The sequence below is a fragment of the Anastrepha ludens genome, chromosome 2, assembly GCF_028408465.1.
Source record: "Anastrepha ludens isolate Willacy chromosome 2, idAnaLude1.1, whole genome shotgun sequence".
Lineage (NCBI taxonomy): Eukaryota > Metazoa > Arthropoda > Insecta > Diptera > Tephritidae > Anastrepha > Anastrepha ludens.
The window spans coordinates 20,162,712-20,178,370 of NC_071498.1; positions in this window are offsets into that span (position 1 = coordinate 20,162,712).

Here is a 15,659-nt window from a genome sequence, read left to right on the forward strand (position 1 = left end):
AACTGAAAAACGTCCTTCAAGAGGAATGGATTAAAATACCACCAGCTGTAACTGAAAATTTGGTGAAATCAATGCCATCACGACTTAAAGCGATTGTTAAGTCTAATGGCTATCCTACCAATTACCAGTATTTGATTTTAATTATGTTTTTGATTTCACAAATTAATAAAATGATGCACTGTATACTCACTTTTGAGACATGAATTTTTATAAAGTTTAATATAAAAAGCTATAATTTTGTTCCATTTTAAAATTTTGTCGTTATTTGGATTAAATATGATTATTGTATTTCATACATTTAAATAAAACACAATTTTGTTATAACTTAGGTTGTTTGAAGAAATCGTTTGGGGGAAAATTGAAAACGTGTCCGGTGTATACTTACTTCTGTTACTAACTGTACGTCTCCCTATTTAGAAATTGGTCTCAAAAATTATGTTGTATACCTTTGTTAACTCCAACAGAAATTCTGGCGAAGCAATACTATTAAAGTGCAAAAATAATTAATTTGATAGTTAAATTGGTACAGATTTCAATTGGCTGTAATTTCTCACTTCGCGTGTCTTCCGTTGCCGTATTCGGTATTTCGTGGTGAAATTAATGTACTCCCATTTGTATTAACTAATATGAATATGCAGTTATTTTTCTTATGGCGTAACATTTTTTACCTGTCACCTGCGGTTGAACAGCATTTTTTTCCAAAGGCGCCTAAGTGGCATTATTAAATCGCGCCACGCAAATAAAAAGTTTGAAAGCGCAACATTTACAAATACACATAATTGCACATACATTTAATAAAAATTAATTGTATAATGCAGACCAATTAAGAAGAGTGCCTGTGATGATGCACGTATTTACATATATATACACATACATACATACCGGCACATACAGCCATGGTCATATAAATAGGACATTTAGACTTTTAAAACAAACGAGTCGAATATGTTTTTAAATAATTATTTTTTATTGGAAAAAAAGCAACATAAAAAATAAAAAACTTATTTACTTCCACTTTAAAACAAAAAAATGAAGAATGAAATGAAGAAGAAAAAGAATTTCAGTTCTGATTTAATTTACGAGAACGTTGATAACTCACGAAACCTCCTGGACACATAAATATCACATCCAACAAATTCCAAATAAAAGCAAAAATAGTTAAAAAATCAGATAGTTAAGTAGTAATATTGTTTTACCAGATTAGTATTTTGTACTATATCCACCGTTTTTGATTACTTCTTCGAGCCCTAGCTCCATGATTTCTACAAGCTTATGGCATCTTTCCTTTGGAATCGAGTACCTCCGAGCCGCCTCAACTACGGCCCACAAATCATCAAAATTTTTAAAATTTTTGTTAGCGATTTTGACCTTAAGGTCATTCCACAAATTTTCTATTGGTATGAGATCAGGGCTCTGCGCCGGCCAATCCAGTACATTAATTTTTTCTCTTCTGAACAATTGCTTCACTGTCTTAGCAGTATGCTGTGGATCATTGTCCTGCATAAATGTCCAATTTAATGGCATAAACTCAAACACAAATGGCTCCGTTTTTTTCTGGAGTATATCCAGATACTGAAATCTATCCATTTTACCAACCACGCGAACAATCGGCCCTACACCAAGCCAGGAAAAAGCTCCCCAAGCCATGATGCTTCCGCCGCCATGTTTAATCGTTTTTTTTTTTGTGAATCTAGGATTTAGCGCTTGATTTTTTGGACGACGTACAATAGTTTTCCCATCTGGTCTCATCCAATTTATTTTGGTTTCGTCGGTCCAAAGTACGTTTTTTCAAAACTAAATAGATTTGTCTTTGTGGGCTTTTACAAAGGCAAGTCGGTGTTTGATATGTTTTTTTGAGAGGAGTGGTTTTTTTCTGCTTATGCGGTCAAGCAGCTGGGCTTCGTTAAGTCGCCTTCCTACAAGCTTTCTGTACACCTGTAGAGCAGATTCTTGCTTTATTTCAAGCATTATTTGCCGTGCCTACTTAAAAGGATCTGCTTTGCTCTGGCGTATTATAGCTCTATCCGCGTTAACATCAGGTTTTCGCGGCTTTGGTTTTCTTTCCGTTTCTTTGCTTAGATAGGATGAATCTTTCTTACCTAAACTAAGAGCATTATAAAACATTTTCCGAGAGCGCATCATCATTTCAGCCATTTCTGCATAGCTTTTTCCGTTTTGACTCATACGGTATATAAGAGCCCTTTTCTCCGGCGTGCAATGTTTTCCACATCCCATTTTTAGTAATTACTTTAAAATTTTATTCAAGAAACAAAAAATTATACTAAAAATCGCTGAAACAATATTAAAGTTTTACTCTCCGCTATTTTTGTGGCCACTTCAAAACAGAAATAAGCATAAACAAAATAGAACGCAAAAAATTCCATCGAAAAAAAACGGTAAATTCCTCGCATAAATGTAAGCTTAATAACGGTAATAAATGTAAACAAACAAATTTATTTGATCAAAGCCGAATTCGTACTAAAAACTTAACTTATCATATAAGGTTCACATTTATCTGTCCATGGCTGTACATATTTATGCACTCGGGAAATAATAATTTGTATGATTGTTGAAATTCGTATGTGGTCCTTACAGCAATTGCACACGCCGTTATTGAACGGTGAACAGAATTGTTATACATTTTTTAGGTTAACTCAAATTGAGCAAAAAAAATGTACAATTCTTTTATGTAAACATCTAACGAATAAACATCAATTCGCGTGAACACTTCTGCTGCGGTATGTTTAAATTAAAACGTGCAAAATTAAATTAAAATATTGCATTTCATTCATTTCATACGACGATTGGTGCATTGAACACACACATACGTACATGTGTATGTGTGTATACGTATACCTACTTTTATGTTTATTACACTTGCAAATATATGGGGGGAAATTGTTTTCAATCAGGCACACACACATATGTATACTGGCACGTGCGTGTGCAGCCTAACGGTTCTTTCTCTACCTTCCCACAGTTTATTCCGCAGACAAATATCCATTCGTCCGTTAACCTCAGTTAAATGTATAAAAGGTAATAGATTTCCACAGACTGGTTAATCGAATATAATAAAAATACGGCGTGATGCGCTTAGCAGAAGGATTTGCTCTTCAAATATTTACTAAACTTGTATTTATTTATTTGTTAACATATGCAAATTATGCACGTATGACAGCTTGATGCCAAACATATGAAATACATTTGAAACAGCAAGCAGACAACAACAATTTTAATTATTCTATACTTGTCAGTATTCAGATATTCCGAACCACATTCGAACATAATCTGCCAAAAACTAGTCATTTCTCAAAATATCAAAATTAAATTGATTATGAATAATGCGAACGTGAGTCAGAGAAGGCACACAAATGTTTTTGTTGCGCAAACTAACAAAAAGCTTATGTTATTTATGCGTTCACATAATACGTTGAAAAGTTGTAGGAAAGCCTGGCGCTTTAGCTATCGCGCAAAAAAAGCTTCAAGGCAATCGGAACAGAAGTGAGGGAGTTATGGCACTTTTACTGAAGGAGGACATTCCGGGCAACTTCAAATTAGAGAGCGCTTTTACTTGTACGCGGTTGGAAAGCCTGGCGCTTTAGCTATCGCGCAAAGATAGCTTCAAGGCAATCGGAACAGAAGTGAGGGAGTTATGGCACTTTTACTGAAGGAGGATATTCAGTGCAACTTCAAATTAGAGAGCGCTTTAACTTGAACGCGGTTGGAAAGCCTGGCGCTTTAGCTATCGCGCTTTTACTTGTACACGGTTGGAAAGCCTGGCGCTTTAGCTATCGCGCAAAGATAGCTTCAAGGCAATCGGAACAGAAGGGAGGCAGTTATGGCACTTTTACTGAAGGAGGATATTCAGGGCAACTTCAAATTAGAGAGCGCTTTTACTTGTAAGTTAACGTGTTCAACAATTCGAATTAACTTCACTTAAAATATTCATTTATTTATTCCCACAAAATATTATGCTGACGCTATGTCTGCGACAGCGGATATTTTGGCAGAAACAGTGCCAAGTGTTTTGTGCTAATCTGACGCGCACGTGTTGCATCGTCAACAATAAATGCAGTTAAGCGAGGTTTCATTATGTTGTGCTTTCCTAATTAGAGTCAGTCTTCTAGAGTACTCAAGAAGAGCATGAAGCTCAAATAAAATGTAAAATAATAATAAAAATTCAAATAAATGTAAAATTAAATAATAATAAAAATACTAATAAATGTAATTTGTACACGGTTGGAAAGCCTGGCGCTTTAGTTATCGCGCAAAGATAGCTTCAAGGCAATCGGAACAGAAGTGAGGGAGTTATGGCACTTTTACTGAAGGAGGATATTCAGGGCAACTTCAAATTAGGGAGCGCTTTTACTTGTACACGGTTGGAAAGCCTGGCGCTTTAGTTATCGCGCAAAGATAGCTTCAAGGCAATCGGAACAGAAGTGAGGGAGTTATGGCACTTTTACTGAAGGAGGATATTCAGGGCAACTTCAAATTAGGGAGCGCTTTTACTTGTACACGGTTGGAAAGCCTGGCGCTTTAGTTATCGCGCAAAGATAGCTTCAAGGCAATCGGAACAGAAGTGAGGGAGTTATGGCACTTTTACTGAAGGAGGATATTCAGGGCAACGTCAAATTAGAGAGCGCTTTAACTTGAACACAGTTGGAAAGCCTGGCGCTTTAGTTATCGCGCAAAGATAGCTTCAAGGCAATCGGAACAGAAGTGAGGGAGTTAAGGCACTTTTACTGAAGGAGGATATTCAGGCAACTTCAAATTAGGGAGCGCTTTTACTTGTACACGGTTGGAAAGCCTGGCGCTTTCGCTATCGCGCAAAGGTAGCTTCAAGGCAATCGGAACGGAAGTGAGGGAGTTATGGCACTTTTACTGAAGGAGGATATTCAGGCAACTTCAAATTAGGGAGCGCTTTTACTTGTACACGGTTGGAAAGCCTGGCGCTTTCGCTATCGCGCAAAGAAAGGTTCAAGGTAATCGGAACAGAAGTGAGGGAGTTATGGCACTTTTACTGAAAGAGGATATTGAGGGCAACTTCAAATTAGAGAGCGCTTTTACTTGTACACGGTTGGAAAGCCTGGCGCTTTAGCTATCGCGCAAAGAAAAGTTCAAGGTAATCGGAACAGAAGTGAGGGAGTTATGGCACTTTTACTGAAAGAGGATATTGAGGGCAACTTCAAACTAGAGAGCGCTTTTACTTGTACACGATTGGAAAGCCTGGCGCTTAAGCTATCGCGCAAAGATAGCTTCAAGGCAATCGGAACGGAAGTGAGGGAGTTATGGCACTTTTACTGAAGGAGGATATTCAGGCAACTTCAAATTAGGGAGCGCTTTTACTTGTACACGGTTGGAAAGCCTGGCGCTTTCGCTATCGCGCAAAGAAAGGTTCAAGGTAATCGGAACAGAAGTGAGGGAGTTAAGGCACTTTTACTGAAGGAGGATATTCAGGCAACTTCAAATTAGGGAGCGCTTTTACTTGTACACGGTTGGAAAGCCTGGCGCTTTAGTTATCGCGCAAAGATAGCTTCAAGGCAATCGGAACAGAAGTGAGGGAGTTATGGCACTTTTACTGAAGGAGGATATTCAGGCAACTTCAAATTAGGGAGCGCTTTTACTTGTACACGGTTGGAAAGCCTGGCGCTTTAGTTATCGCGCAAAGATAGCTTCAAGGCAATCGGAACAGAAGTGAGGGAGTTAAGGCACTTTTACTGAAGGAGGATATTCAGGCAACTTCAAATTAGGGAGCGCTTTTACTTGTACACGGTTGGAAAGCCTGGCGCTTTCGCTATCGCGCAAAGAAAGGTTCAAGGTAATCGGAACAGAAGTGAGGGAGTTAAGGCACTTTTACTGAAGGAGGATATTCAGGCAACTTCAAATTAGGGAGCGCTTTTACTTGTACACGGTTGGAAAGCCTGGCGCTTTAGTTATCGCGCAAAGATAGCTTCAAGGCAATCGGAACAGAAGTGATGGAGATATGGCACTTTTACTGAAGGAGGATATTCAGGGCAACGTCAAATTAGAGAGCGCTTTAACTTGAACACAGTTGGAAAGCCTGGCGCTTTAGCTATCGCGCAAAGAAAAGTTCAAGGTAATCGGAACAGAAGTGAGGGAGTTATGGCACTTTTACTGAAAGAGGATATTGAGGGCAACTTCAAATTAGAGAGCGCTTTTACTTGTACACGGTTGGAAAGCCTGGCGCTTTAGCTATCGCGCAAAGAAAAGTTCAAGGTAATCGGAACAGAAGTGAGGGAGTTATGGCACTTTTACTGAAAGAGGATATTGAGGGCAACTTCAAACTAGAGAGCGCTTTTACTTGTACACGGTTGGAAAGCCTGGCGCTTAAGCTATCGCGCAAAGATAGCTTCAAGGCAATCGGAACGGAAGTGAGGGAGTTATGGCACTTTTACTGAAAGAGGGTATTGAGGGCAACTTCAAATTAGAGAGCGCTTTTATTTGTACACGGTTGGAAAGCCTGGCGCTTTCGCTATCGCGCAAAGATAGCTTCAAGGCAATCGGAACGGAAGTGAGGGAGTTATGGCACTTTTACTGAAAGAGGGTATTGAGGGCAACTTCAAATTAGAGAGCGCTTTTACTTGTACACGGTTGGGAAGCCTGGCGTTTTCGCTATCTCGCAAAGATAGCTTCAAGGCAATCGGAACAGAAGTGAGGGAGTTATGGCACTTTTACTGAAAGAGGATATTGAGGGCAACTTCAAATTAGAGAGCGCTTTTACTTGTACACGGTTGGGAAGCCTGGCGCTTTCGCTATCGCGCAAAGATAGCTTCAAGGCAATCGGAACAGAAGTGAGGGAGTTATGGGACTTTTACTGAAAGAGGGTATTCAGGGCAACTTCAAATTAGAGAGCGCTTTTACTTGTATACAGTTGGAAAGCCTGGCGCTTTAGTTCTCGCGCAAAGATAGCTTCAAGGCAATCGGAACAGAAGTGAGGGAGTTATGGCACTTTTACTGAAGGAGGATATTCAGGGCAACTTCAAATTAGAGAGCGCTTTTACTTGTACACGGTTGGAAAGCCTGGCGCTTTCGCTATCGCGCAAAGATAGCTTCAAGGCAATCGGAACGGAAGTGAGGGAGTTATGGCACTTTTACTGAAAGAGGGTATTGAGGGCAACTTCAAATTAGAGAGCGCTTTTACTTGTACACGGTTGGGAAGCCTGGCGTTTTCGCTATCTCGCAAAGATAGCTTCAAGGCAATCGGAACAGAAGTGAGGGAGTTATGGCACTTTTACTGAAAGAGGATATTGAGGGCAACTTCAAATTAGAGAGCGCTTTTACTTGTACACGGTTGGGAAGCCTGGCGCTTTCGCTATCGCGCAAAGATAGCTTCAAGGCAATCGGAACAGAAGTGAGGGAGTTATGGCACTTTTACTGAAAGAGGATATTGAGGGCAACTTCAAATTAGAGAGCGCTTTTACTTGTACACGGTTGGGAAGCCTGGCGTTTTCGCTATCTCGCAAAGATAGCTTCAAGGCAATCGGAACAGAAGTGAGGGAGTTATGGGACTTTTACTGAAAGAGGGTATTCAGGGCAACTTCAAATTAGAGAGCGCTTTTACTTGTATACAGTTGGAAAGCCTGGCGCTTTAGTTCTCGCGCAAAGATAGCTTCAAGGCAATCGGAACAGAAGTGAGGGAGTTATGGCACTTTTACTGAAGGAGGATATTCAGGGCAACTTCAAATTAGAGAGCGCTTTTACTTGTACACGGTTGGAAAGCCTGGCGCTTTCGCTATCGCGCAAAGATAGCTTCAAGGCAATCGGAACGGAAGTGAGGGAGTTATGGCACTTTTACTGAAAGAGGGTATTGAGGGCAACTTCAAATTAGAGAGCGCTTTTACTTGTACACGGTTGGGAAGCCTGGCGTTTTCGCTATCTCGCAAAGATAGCTTCAAGGCAATCGGAACAGAAGTGAGGGAGTTATGGCACTTTTACTGAAAGAGGATATTGAGGGCAACTTCAAATTAGAGAGCGCTTTTACTTGTACACGGTTGGGAAGCCTGGCGCTTTCGCTATCGCGCAAAGATAGCTTCAAGGCAATCGGAACAGAAGTGAGGGAGTTATGGGACTTTTACTGAAAGAGGGTATTCAGGGCAACTTCAAATTAGAGAGCGCTTTTACTTGTATACAGTTGGAAAGCCTGGCGCTTTAGTTCTCGCGCAAAGATAGCTTCAAGGCAATCGGAACAGAAGTGAGGGAGTTATGGCACTTTTACTGAAAGAGGATATTGAGGGCAACTTCAAATTAGAGAACGCTTTTACTTGTACACGGCTGGAAAGCCTGGCGCTTTCGCTATCGCGCAAAGATAGCGTCAAGGCAATCGGAACAGAAGTGATGGAGATATGGCACTTTTACTGAAAGAGGATATTGAGGGCAACTTCAAATTAGAGAGCGCTTTTATTTGTACACGGTTGGAAAGCCTGGCGCTTTCGCTATCGCGCAAAGATAGCTTCAAGGCAATCGGAACGGAAGTGAGGGAGTTATGGCACTTTTACTGAAAGGGGATATTGAGGGCAACTTCAAATTAGAGAGCGCTTTTACTTGTACACGGTTGAAAAGCCTGGCGCTTTAGCTATCGCGCAAAGATAGCTTCAAGGTAATCGGAACAGAAGTGAGGGAGTTATGGCACTTTTACTGAAAGAGGGTATTGAGGGCAACTTCAAATTAGAGAGCGCTTTTATTTGTACACGGTTGAAAAGCCTGGCGCTTTCGCTATCGCGCAAAGATAGCTTCAAGGCAATCGGAACAGAAGTGAGGGAGTTATGGCACTTTTACTGAAAGAGGGTATTGAGGGCAACTTCAAATTAGAGAGCGCTTTTACTTGTACACGGTTGAAAAGCCTGGCGCTTTAGCTATCGCGCAAAGATAGCTTCAAGGTAATCGGAACAGAAGTGAGGGAGTTATGGCGCTTTTACTGAAAGAGGGTATTGAGGGCAACTTCAAATTAGAGAGCGCTTTTATTTGTACACGGTTGGAAAGCCTGGCGCTTTCGCTATCGCGCAAAGATAGCTTCAAGGCAATCGGAACGGAAGTGAGGGAGTTATGGCACTTTTACTGAAAGGGGATATTGAGGGCAACTTCAAATTAGAGAGCGCTTTTACTTGTACACGGTTGAAAAGCCTGGCGCTTTAGCTATCGCGCAAAGATAGCTTCAAGGTAATCGGAACAGAAGTGAGGGAGTTATGGCACTTTTACTGAAAGAGGGTATTGAGGGCAACTTCAAATTAGAGAGCGCTTTTATTTGTACACGGTTGGAAAGCCTGGCGCTTTCGCTATCGCGCAAAGATAGCTTCAAGGCAATCGGAACGGAAGTGAGGGAGTTATGGCACTTTTACTGAAAGGGGATATTGAGGGCAACTTCAAATGAGAGAGCGCTTTTACTTGTACACGGTTGAAAAGCCTGGCGCTTTAGCTATCGCGCAAAGATAGCTTCAAGACAATCGGAACGGAAGTGAGGGAGTTATGGCACTTTTACTGAAAGAGGATATTGAGGGCAACTTCAAATTAGAGAGCGCTTTTATTTGTACACGGTTGGAAAGCCTGGCGCTTTCGCTATCGCGCAAAGATAGCTTCAAGGCAATCGGAACGGAAGTGAGGGAGTTATGGCACTTTTACTGAAAGGGGATATTGAGGGCAACTTCAAATTAGAGAGCGCTTTTATTTGTCCACGGTTGGAAAGCCTGGCGCTTTCGCTATCGCGCAAAGATAGCTTCAAGGCAATCGGAACAGAAGGGAGGGAGTTATGGCACTTTTACTGAAAGAGGGTATTGAGGCCAACTTCAAATTAGAGAGCGCTTTTATTTGTACACGGTTGGAAAGCCTGGCGCTTTCGCTATCGCGCAAAGATAGCTTCAAGGCAATCGGAACAGAAGTGAGGGAGTTATGGCACTTTTACTGAAAGAGGGTATTGAGGGCAACTTCAAATTAGAGAGCGCTTTTATTTGTACACGGTTGGGAAGCCTGGCGATTTCGCTATCGCGCAAAGATAGCTTCAAGGCAATCGGAACAGAAGTGAGGGAGTTATGGCACTTTTACTGAAAGAGGGTATTGAGGGCAACTTCAAATTAGAGAGCGCTTTTATTTGTCCACGGTTGGAAAGCCTGGCGCTTTCGCTATCGCGCAAAGATAGCTTCAAGGCAATCGGAACAGAAGTGAGGGAGTTATGGCACTTTTACTGAAAGAGGGTATTGAGGCCAACTTCAAATTAGAGAGCGCTTTTATTTGTACACGGTTGGAAAGCCTGGCGCTTTCGCTATCGCGCAAAGATAGCTTCAAGGCAATCGGAACAGAAGTGAGGGAGTTATGGCACTTTTACTGAAAGAGGGTATTGAGGGCAACTTCAAATTAGAGAGCGCTTTTATTTGTACACGGTTGGGAAGCCTGGCGCTTTCGCTATCGCGCAAAGATAGCTTCAAGGCAATCGGAACAGAAGTGAGGGAGTTATGGCACTTTTACTGAAAGAGGGTATTGAGGCCAACTTCAAATTAGAGAGCGCTTTTATTTGTACACGGTTGGAAAGCCTGGCGCTTTCGCTATCGCGCAAAGATAGCTTCAAGGCAATCGGAACAGAAGTGAGGGAGTTATGGCACTTTTACTGAAAGAGGGTATTGAGGGCAACTTCAAATTAGAGAGCGCTTTTATTTGTACACGGTTGGGAAGCCTGGCGCTTTCGCTATCGCGCAAAGATAGCTTCAAGGCAATCGGAACAGAAGTGAGGGAGTTATGGCACTTTTACTGAAAGAGGGTATTGAGGGCAACTTCAAATTAGAGAGCGCTTTTATTTGTCCACGGTTGGAAAGCCTGGCGCTTTCGCTATCGCGCAAAGATAGCTTCAAGGCAATCGGAACAGAAGTGAGGCAGTTATGGCATTTTTACTGAAAGAGGATATTGAGGGCAACTTCAAATTATAGAGCGCTTTTTCTCCTTCGATTCTGCAACTTTGGAATCCAAATCATTTGTTCGGTGTAATGATACAAATCAACACAGGCACTGCTCATACCATTGGTTTGTTTACGAATACTGTAAATACAAACTTGCTGCGTAATGGTGCGCGACTTTGGCTTTTATAGTTGGCCAGTTGTGGAAAGATGTGTGTTTTAAATTAAATTTAGCTATTATATAAGTTGCACGAAAAGTTGAAAAGGCGTTTCAGAAAGCTTTGTTAAGTGATTTTCAAACTTGAAACGATTTTTTTCTCAAAATGGTGTTTTCAAAGTCGGTGGCCAACATACTCGAAAATGGTATGTCGATTAGTCTTAAATTTTAGCACAAGCTTTTTAAATATATTTTTTAGTAAGTTATCTAAGAGTTTTTCTCACCGATACATTTTAATTTTTTTTATAAACAATTCAAGGTCGAAATTTTTCGATTTTGTTTTTTTTTTTTTGGAAAAATTTATTTTTTAATGCCTGTGAAAGGATTGACATTTTTATATTACACGTTAATTATGTATATGTATGTAGTTGGCGGCCGCCGTAGCCGAATGGGTTGGTGCGTGACTACCATTCGGAATTCACAGAGAGAACGTCGGTTCGAATCTCGGTGAAAACACCAAAATTAAGAAAAACATTTTTCTAATAGCGGTCGCCCCTCGGCAGGCAATGGCAAACCTCCGACTGTATTTCTGCCATGAAAAAGCTCCTCATAAAAACATCTGCCGTTCGGAGTCGGCTTAAAACTGTAGGTTCTTTCATTATGTTGTTCCAAGACGCACACCACAAATAGGAGGAGGAGCTCGTTCAAACTCCCAAAAAGGGTGTACGCGCTAATTATATATATATGTAGTTGCTATACTTTGTTCTATATATTTAAAAATTACCTGTAAGTGGTGGTTTTGAGATTTCAAAATTAGGTGTGTCACCTATTTCGACATTTGCAGATTTAGGTAATACGCCTGCATTTCTTCCAATAATCTGGGTGATCACCCACTTTGGATCAAATAACGCCAAAAAAGTTTTCAGGAATATCTTGGTTAATCGATATGTGAACAGATATTTAACATTGAAACGGCTTTTAAAATCCGCGAACAGCATTTGCAGAGCGTAATAATTTTAAATACCTTTTGATGTAGATTCTTCTTCTTCTTCTTAATTGGCGCTATAACCGCTTACGCGATTTTGGCCGAGTTTAACAAAGCGCGCCAGTCATTTCTTTTTCGTGCTAACTGGCGCGAGTTGGACACACCAAGTGAAGCCAAGTCCTTCTCCACCTGATCTTTCCAACGCAGAGGAGGCCGCCCTCTTCCTCTGCTACCACCAGCTGGTACCGCATCGAATACGTTCAAAGCCGGAGCGTTTGTATCCATTCGGACGACATGACCCAGCCAACGTAGCCGCTGGATCTTTATTCACTGCACTATGTCTATGTCGTCGTAAAGCTCATACAGCTCATCGTTCCATCGTCTGCGATATTCGCCGTTGCCAACGTGCAAAGGTCCAAAAATTTTACGCAAAATCTTTCTCTCGAACACTCCAAACGTCGCTTCATCGGATGTTGCTGAAGTAAATCTTCAACCAGGCTTTCAATACTAAGCGTATAGCATTTGGGCACAGTACCACACCTTAAAAATCGCTTATTGAAAACCTGAGGTATTTTCAATATGGTCATTACCGCCAATACTGGCTATTTTTTACCCATATTAAATTGCAACTCATTTTCGACGTCTTCGTTTGAAAAATGCTTAATGCATATGCGACACATTTGCCGGTTGAAAACATCTTCTCTCCGGCAGAACTGAATCCACTTTCCCAACAAAGTCGAGTCCGATGGGAAACCGAAAAAACTTAAAGATCGGTTGCTTTCGGTTCTTACACTATCACAATTTAAAACCCCGCACTTCATTTAAATAAGATGTCAATTTGAATTAAACGAAACAATTTGCAGCTTTGCACATTTATATTCACCGCATTCGTAAACAAACCAATGGTATGAGCATTGGCTGTGAAAATTTGTATCATTACACAAAGCTAAATTTTGTGAAACACAAAACGAATGTTCCCCAACATTTTTTTCACCATAGCTAACGAGCAAAACGACAGTCGGTTGTACGTAACCGGAACGACCGGATTTATATCCGGCCAAGGACTGTCACTTCAGGAGCGGGGAATATTTATGCTGCTACAATAACAACAACAAACCTGGTATCTATCATCCTTGGGTCTGCTAGGTAGTACACCTCTAAAAATCTTTTCACCATGCTTCTCTCCAACGATATTTCAGTACAAGATGCAAATATGGCAAGTGGATGTTGATGGATTATCATCTTTTTTCGTCAAAAATGCTCTGCTCTTGCCTATCCACTTCTAATAATTTTTAATAAATCGTTAGCTTGTGAACAATTCATATATGCTTAGAAAGTTACCTCTATCCCACTTATATTTAAAGCTGGGAATAAAAATGTCATCGCGAACTACAGACCTATTACCGAACTTTCAACGGTTTCAAAGCTTTTTGGGTATATTGTAAAACAAAAATTATACATCGCTGTAAAACGTATATCAAGTAATCAGCATGGTTTTGTGGCTGGTAGGACAACTGTCACTAATCTTGCTGTTTTCTCAGGCTTTTGTACTCGTACGTCGGCTTTCAATAATAGCCTTCAAGTTGATGCAGTTTATACGGATTTTCCAAGGCATTCGATAAAGTCTGTTATATATATTGTATATATATATAATTGGCGCGTACACCCGTTTTGGGTGTTTGGCCGAGCTTCTCCTCCTATTTGTGGTGTGCGTATTGATGTTGTTCCACAAATGGAGGGACCTACAGTTTCAAGCCGACTCCGAACGGCAGATATTTTTATGAAGAGCTTTTTCATGGCAGAAATACACTCGGAGGTTTGCCATTGCCTGCCGAGAGGCGACCGCTATTAGAAAAATGTTTTTCTTAATTTTGGTGTTTCACCGAGATTCGCACCGACGTTCTCTCTGTGAATTCCGAATGGTAGTCACGCACCAACCCATTCGGCTACGGCGGCCGTTACTGAGTCTGTTACTAACCTTAATCTCTGAACTAATAAGTTTTGGGTTTCTCTCTACTTTCCTTACATGGATAAAGTCGTACCTTTTCAATCGTGAATGTGTAGTTGTTATCAATAATGTATCTTCTTATCCTCTTATTGCCTCTTCTGGTGTCCCTCAGGGCAGCATTTTGGGCCCTTGGTTTTTGCAATTTTTATTAATAGATATGAATATTTTCATTTCTCTGAGTTTATTTTATATGCAGACGACTTAAAAAATTTTAAAACTGTACGAAACCCATCTGATTCATATGATCTTCAATCAGACCTCAACAACATCGTGGCATGTTGCGATAGGAATCTACTTCAATTAAATATTAAGAAATGCTCTCATGTGTCATTTTCTAAGTCAAAGCATTTAATCTATGCCTCATATTCTATAAAGAACTCGCGCCTAAATACTCTTAATGAAATACTGATTTGGGTGTAATCTTCGACTCCACCTTTCAGTTTCTTAGTCATTTAAATTTTGTCATCGCCAGATCGTATTCTATGATACAATTGCCTTTATTCGGCGGCTTGCTTCCGATTTTACGGATCCTTATACTTTGAAGTCACTAATTACTTCACTCGTACGATCCTAGTTGGAGTATGCCGCCTTTAGTTGAAGGCCTTATCATCAATGCCACATCAATAGACTTGAAGGTATGCAAAAGAAATTTCTTTGTGTTTGAACTTCACCGATCCGAGTCCTTCTTATAATGCAAGGTGTGCATTACTAAACTTAAAATCGTTACAAAATAGAAGAAGTGTACTGTCACTCTGCTTTGTTTTCAATATTATAAATAGGACAGTTGACGCGCCTTAACTTTTAGAGCGGATTCATTTTTACATACCTCGAAAAAATCTTCGGAGTAATGATTTATTCTTCATAGAGCGGGTTAGAACTGTTTATGCCTCGAAAGCACCTATGATTAGAACATTGAATGAGTTGAACCATATTTCAAGTTCTTTGGCTTTTGATTTATCATTATCTAAATTTAAGTTTAAATTATCACTTAATAATTTCTTTAAATAGTTTCCAAACATGTATGTATTAGCCCGGGAGCCAGGGGTCGATTTTGGACTGCGTTTTTATACCGTTAAATGCTTGACTATACTTGTGATTTAGCTTTCATGAATAACGAAAGTGAACGTTAGCTGGCGCCCCCGCGGTGGATGTGATTGTGGGAGAATATGAAACGCGTCGAAAAAAATTTCTACCAACTCATTTTATACCTGCGGAAATTTTTTTCATGCATTGTTGACATTTAGTAGAATAAAAACAAAATAGTCAGCTGCGCCGTAGAGGGGGGAAAACACATGAGCTGAGCAGGTGAACTTGTAAAAAAATTAAAAGTAAAACTACTTTATGACGAGTGGAATTTGTACGATTGAAATTTTTTTACATAGTTTTGGACACATATGAAAATATAATAATGATGGTCAGCTGCGTTTATAGCATTGGGAAGACCGTCAGCCGAAGCAAGAATGTTTCATTGCGTTCATCTGACGTATTTTCCCCCATCTACGGTGCAGCTGACTATTTTTTTTTATTCTACTAAATGTCAACAATACACAACAAAAATTTCAGCCGGTTTAATTGAGTTGTTAAAAATTTTTTTCGACACGTTTCGCAGCA